Source organism: Cryptomeria japonica, unplaced genomic scaffold, assembly GCF_030272615.1.
Source record: "Cryptomeria japonica unplaced genomic scaffold, Sugi_1.0 HiC_scaffold_364, whole genome shotgun sequence".
Classification (NCBI taxonomy): Eukaryota; Viridiplantae; Streptophyta; class Pinopsida; order Cupressales; family Cupressaceae; genus Cryptomeria; species Cryptomeria japonica.
In genome coordinates this window covers 142,253-148,796 of record NW_026729186.1, presented here as the reverse complement: position 1 = coordinate 148,796, position 6,544 = coordinate 142,253, and positions in this window count along the sequence as shown.

Sequence of the window (6,544 nt, the reverse complement as noted above, 5' to 3'; positions counted from 1 at the left end):
GTTATGAGCTTGTCGCAGTGTGTACTTAGCAAACCGCGACCCACGTGCGAATCCACCCCGGCCACCCACCCCCGTCGAGGTGCACACCCTCCCTCGCGAAGTGCGCCCCGTTCGCCAAGTGTGAGCCCTGCCCGGGTGCGCGCACCTTGCTAGGGCGTCGGGTGTGCACCCGGCCCGGCCTACGTGCGTGCACCTGGAGGGGGCGTCGTGTGCGTGCAGTGTCCCGTCTGCAACGCGGTGCCCACACACCACCTCGGGCGCAACGACCTGCGCTCACATGTGGGCCGAGTGCACCTTGGTGCATGTTCGGGGCGCCTCGGGTGCACGCTCAATCTTGCCCCGGTGCACCAAGGCGCTCGGTTTGCCCCGGGTGCGCACTTGGTGCAAGGTGGGCACCCAAAATAGGGATCAAGCACCAAAACACAAGTTTCGGGATGCAAAATGGGACCCAAGGACCACAAATGCGTTCCAAGACCCATGATGGGTCCACGAGAACAAAAATGTGTTCCGAGACTTAATAAACAAATATTGGGTTTTAGGAGAAGAAACATGCTCTGATGCCCAAAACGAGAATCGACCCCGAAAAGGCCACAGGCCAAAAGTGGGATGCGAGACAAAAAAAAATGGGACCCGAGGACCAAAATTGGGTTCCCAGGTCGAAGACAGGGCAACCGGACAAGAAACGACCTCTAAGGCTCGAAATGAGTCCCGACGACTAAAACTTGACAAGAAGCACCCATCAGGCACCCAACTCGACACCCATGGGATGCCGACCCACCCGGGCTTCCACCTAGCACACCTTGGCACCCACCCACCCTCGCACCCAACCTCGCACCCAACTTAGCACCTTTGAACCCACATTGGCACTCACCCTGACCCTGGCACCTTGGAACCCACATTGGCACTCACCTTGACCCTGGCACCCACCTTTGCACTCACCTTGGGACCCACCCTGGCTCCCACCTCGGCACCCACCCAGACACCCACCTTGGTTCCTTGGCACCCACCTTGGATCCTTGGCACCCACCCCGACACCCACCTTGGCACGCAACTTGGCTACTTGCCACCCACCTTGGCTCCTTGACGCCCACCCCGACAACCACCCCGTGACCTACCCTGGCTAGGGTTGGTGCACACCCACCCTGGTGCCCACCTTGGCACCCACCCTATGACCCACCTTGGCACGCACCTTAGTACCCACCCCGTTACCCACCCTAGGACCCACCCCGTGACCCACCTTGGCCAGGGTGGGTGCCTTGGTGCGCACAACTTGCCTGGGCTGCACACCAGGGCGGGCTCAAGATGGCACCCGCGTTCCGTTTTTTTCACTATCTTTCAAAACGGAAATTTTAAAATCTCATTTTTTTCTTTTTTTTGCCTTTTCTGGAAATTAGTGAAGGCAGCGCATCAAAGGTGCGCAATGCTGGTGCGAACCCGGGAGCGCTCCGATGTGTGCTCCAAGGTGCGGCGTGCACGAAGTTCGAGCCCGGTTTGCCCCGGGTGCGCACCTCGCGTGCACCTTCGCCGGGGTGAGCACCTTGGCTGGGTTGCGCGCCCTGGTGCGTACCAAGGAGCGCTCTGAAGTGTGCTCCAAGGTGCGGCGTGCACGAAGTCGGAGCCCGGTTTGCCCCGGGTGTGCACCTCGGGTGCGCACCTCGCGTGCACCTTCGCTGCGGTGGGCACCTTGGCTGGGTTGCGCGCCTTGGTGGGCACCATGCAGTGCACGAAGTCGGAGCCCGGTTTGCCCCGGGCGCGCACCTCCGCCAGGGTGGGCACCTTGGTGCGCACAACTTGCCTGGGCTGCGCACCAGGAAGGGCTCAAGATGGCACCCGCGTTCCGTTTTTTTCACTATCTTTCAGAACGGAAATTTTAAAATATCGTTTTTTTTTGCCTTTTCTGGAAATTAGTGAAGGCAGCGCATCAAAGGTGCGCAACGCTGGTGCGAACCTGGGAGCGCTCCGATGTGTGCTCCAAGGTGCGGCGTGCACGAAGTCGGAGCCCGGTTTGCCCCGGGTGCGCCCTGGTGGGCACCATGGTGCGCACCAAGGAGCGCTCCGAAGTGTGCTCCAAGGTGCGGCCTGCACGAAGTCGGAGCCCGGTTTGCCCCGGGTGTGCACCTCGGGTGGGCACCTTGGTGCGCATGCCTTGCCTGGGCTGCGCACCAGGGCGGGCTCAAGATGGCACCCGCGTTCCTTTTTTTTCACTATCTTTCAAAACGGAAATTTTAAAATCTCATTTTTTTTTGCCTTTTTCTGGAAATTAGTGAAGGCAGCGCATCAAAGGTGCGCACCTCGCTGCCCACCACGGTGCGCAACGCCGGTGGGCACCCGGGAGTGCTTCGAAGTGTGCTCCAAGGTGCTGCGTGCACGTTGTCGGAGCCCGGTTTGCCCCGGGTGCGCACCTCGCGTGCACCTTCGTCGGGGTGGGCACCTTGGCTTGGTTTGCCCCGGCTGCGCTCCGAAGCGGGGTTATTGGAGCGCCGCCTCTTTTTTTGTCGGAGCGTTTGGTGGGGTTTCTCGCATTGGCTCTTCCGAGGCCCGGTTGCCACCCTGGCGCGCACGAAGTCGGAAGTAGGGTTAATTGCCCGGGTGCGCACCTTTGCCAGGGTGGCACCTTACCTGGGCTGCGCACCAGGGCGGGCTCAAGATGGCACGCGCGTTCCATTTTTTTCACTATCTTTCAAAACGGAAATTTTAAAATCTCCTTTTTTTTTTGCCTTTTCTGGAAATTAGTGAAGGCAGCGCATCAAAGGTGCGCACCTCGCTGCCCACCTTGGTGTGCTCTGAGGTGCGCACCCGGGAGCGCTACGAAGTGTGCTCCAAGGTGCGGCGTGCACGTTGTCGGAGCCCGGTTTGCCCCGGGTGCGCACCTCGCCTGCACCTTGGCCGGGGTGGGCACCTTGGCTGGGTTTGCCCAGGGTGCGCTCCGAAGCGGGGTTACTGGAGCGCCCCCTCTTTTTTTGTCAGAGAGTTTGGTGGGGTTTCTCGCATTGGCTCTTCCCAGGCCCGGTTGTTGGGTGCGCTCCCACCCTGGCGCGCGCGAAGTTGGAAGTTGGGTTAATTGCCCGGGCGCGCACCTTCGCCAGGGTGGGCACCTTGGTGCGCAAACCTTGGCTGGGCTGCGCACCAGGGCGGGCTCAAGATGGCACCAGCATTCCCTTTTTCTCACTATCTTTCAAAACGGAAATTTTAAAATCTCGTTTTTTTTTTGCCTTTTATGGAAATTAGTGAAGGCATCGCATCAAAGGTGCGCACCTCGCTGCCCACCTTGGTGTGCTCCGAGGTGCCCACCACGGTGCGCAACGCCGGTGCGAACCCGGGAGCGCCCCGATGTGTGCTCCAAGGTGCGGCGTGCACGAAGTCGGACCCCGGTTTGCCCCGGGTGCGCACCTCGCGTGCACCTTGGTGCGCACACCTTGGCTGGGTTGCGCGGCCTGGTGGGCACCATGGTGCGCACCAAGGAGCGCTCCGAAGTGTGCTCCAAGGTGCGGCGTGCACGAAGTCGGAGCCCGGTTTGCCCCGGGTGCGCACCTTCGCCGCGGTGGGCACCATGGCGTGCACGAAGTCGGAGCCCGGTTTGCCCCGGGTGCGCACCTCGCGTGCACCTTCGCCGGGGTGGGCACCTCGGCTGGGTTGCGCGCCCTGGTGCGCACCAAGGAGCGCTCTGAAGTGTGCTCCAAGGTGCGGCGTGCACGAAGTCGGAGCCCGGTTTGCCCCGGGTGTGCACCTCGCGTGCACCTTCGCTGCGGTGGGCACCTTGGCTGGGTTGCGCGCCTTGGTGGGCACCATGCAGTGCACGAAGTCGGAGCCCGGTTTGCCCCGGGCGCGCACCTCCGCCAGGGTGGGCACCTTGGTGCGCACAACTTGCCTGGGCTGCGCACCAGGAAGGGCTCAAGATGGCACCCGCGTTCCGTTTTTTTCACTATCTTTCAGAACGGAAATTTTAAAATATCGTTTTTTTTTGCCTTTTCTGGAAATTAGTGAAGGCAGCGCATCAAAGGTGCGCAACGCTGGTGCGAACCTGGGAGCGCTCCGATGTGTGCTCCAAGGTGCGGCGTGCACGAAGTCGGACCCCGGTTTGCCCCGGGTGCGCACCTCGCGTGCACCTTGGTGCGCACACCTTGGCTGGGTTGCGCGCCCTGGTGGGCACCATGGTGCGCACCAAGGAGCGCTCCGAAGTGTGCTCCAAGGTGCGGCGTGCACGAAGTCGGAGCCCGGTTTGCCCCGGGTGCGCACCTCGCGTGCACCTTCGCCGCGGTGGGCACCATGGCGTGCACGAAGTCGGAGCCCGGTTTGCCCCGGGTGCGCACCTCGCGTGCACCTTCGCCGGGGTGGGCACCTTGGTGTGCAGACCTTGGCTGGGTTGCGCGCCCTGGTGGGCACCATGGTGCGCACCAAGGAGCGCTCCGAAGTGTGCTCCAAGGTGCGGCCTGCACGAAGTCGGAGCCCGGTTTGCCCCGCGTGTGCACCTCGGGTGGGCACCTTGGTGCGCATGCCTTGCCTGGGCTGCGCACCAGGGCGGGCTCAAGATGGCACCCGCGTTCCTTTTTTTTCACTATCTTTCAAAACGGAAATTTTAAAATCTCATTTTTGTTTGCCTTTTTCTGGAAATTAGTGAAGGCAGCGCATCAAAGGTGCGCACCTCGCTGCCCACCACGGTGCGCAACGCCGGTGGGCACCCGGGAGTGCTTCGAAGTGTGCTCCAAGGTGCTGCGTGCACGTTGTCGGAGCCCGGTTTGCCCCGGGTGCGCACCTCGCGTGCACCTTCGTCGGGGTGGGCACCTTGGCTGGGTTTGCCCCGGCTGCGCTCCGAAGCGGGGTTATTGGAGCGCCGCCTCTTTTTTTGTCGGAGCGTTTGGTGGGGTTTCTCGCATTGGCTCTTCCGAGGCCCGGTTGCCACCCTGGCGCGCACGAAGTCGGAAGTAGGGTTAATTGCCCGGGTGCGCACCTTTGCCAGGGTGGGCACCTTACCTGGGCTGCGCACCAGGGCGGGCTCAAGATGGCACGCGCGTTCCGTTTTTTTCACTATCTTTCAAAACGGAAATTTTAAAATCTCCTTTTTTTTTTGCCTTTTCTGGAAATTAGTGAAGGCAGCGCATCAAAGGTGCGCACCTCGCTGCCCACCTTGGTGTGCTCTGAGGTGCGCACCCGGGAGCGCTACGAAGTGTGCTCCAAGGTGCGGCGTGCACGTTGTCGGAGCCCGGTTTGCCCCGGGTGCGCACCTCGCCTGCACCTTGGCCGGGGTGGGCACCTTGGCTGGGTTTGCCCAGGGTGCGCTCCGAAGCGGGGTTACTGGAGCGCCCCCTCTTTTTTTGTCAGAGCGTTTGGTGGGGTTTCTCGCATTGGCTCTTCCCAGGCCCGGTTGTTGGGTGCGCTCCCACCCTGGCGCGCGCGAAGTTGGAAGTTGGGTTAATTGCCCGGGCGCGCACCTTCGCCAGGGTGGGCACCTTGGTGCGCACACCTTGGCTGGGCTGCGCACCAGGGCGGGCTCAAGATGGCACCAGCATTCCCTTTTTCTCACTATCTTTCAAAACGGAAATTTTAAAATCTCGTTTTTTTTTTGCCTTTTATGGAAATTAGTGAAGGCATCGCATCAAAGGTGCGCACCTCGCTGCCCACCTTGGTGTGCTCCGAGGTGCCCACCACGGTGCGCAACGCCGGTGCGAACCCGGGAGCGCCCCGATGTGTGCTCCAAGGTGCGGCGTGCACGAAGTCGGACCCCGGTTTGCCCCGGGTGCGCACCTCGCGTGCACCTTGGTGCGCACACCTTGGCTGGGTTGCGCGGCCTGGTGGGCACCATGGTGCGCACCAAGGAGCGCTCCGAAGTGTGCTCCAAGGTGCGGCGTGCACGAAGTCGGAGCCCGGTTTGCCCCGGGTACGCACCTCGCGTGCACCTTCGCCGGGGTGGGCACCTCGGCTGGGTTGCGCGCCCTGGTGCGCACCAAGGAGCGCTCCGAAGTGTGCTCCAAGGTGCGGCGTGCACGAAGTCGGAGCCCGGTTTGCCCCGGGTGCGCACCTTCGCCGCGGTGCGCACCATGGCGTGCACGAAGTCGGAGCCCGGTTTGCCCCGGGTGCGCACCTCGCGTGCACCTTCGGCGGGGTTGCGCGCCCTGGTGGGCACCATGGTGCGCACCAAGGAGCGCTCCGAAGTGTGCTCCAAGGTGCGGCGTGCACGAAGTCGGAGCCCGGTTTGCCCCGGGTGCGCACCTCGCGTGCACCTTCGGCGGGGTTGCGCGCCCTGGTGGGCACCATGGTGCGCACCAAGGAGCGCTCCGAAGTGTGCTCCAAGGTGCGGCGTGCACGAAGTCGGAGCCCGGTTTGCCCCGGGTGCGCACCTCGCGTGCACCTTCGCCGCGGTGGGCACCATGGCGTGCACGAAGTCGGAGCCCGGTTTGCCCCGGGTGCGCACCTCGCGTGCACCTTCGCCGGGGTGGGCACCTCGGCTGGGTTGCGCGCCCTGGTGCGCACCAAGGAGCGCTCCGAAGTGTGCTCCAAGGTGCGGCGTGCACGAAGTCGGAGCCCGGTTTGCCCCGGGTGCGCACCT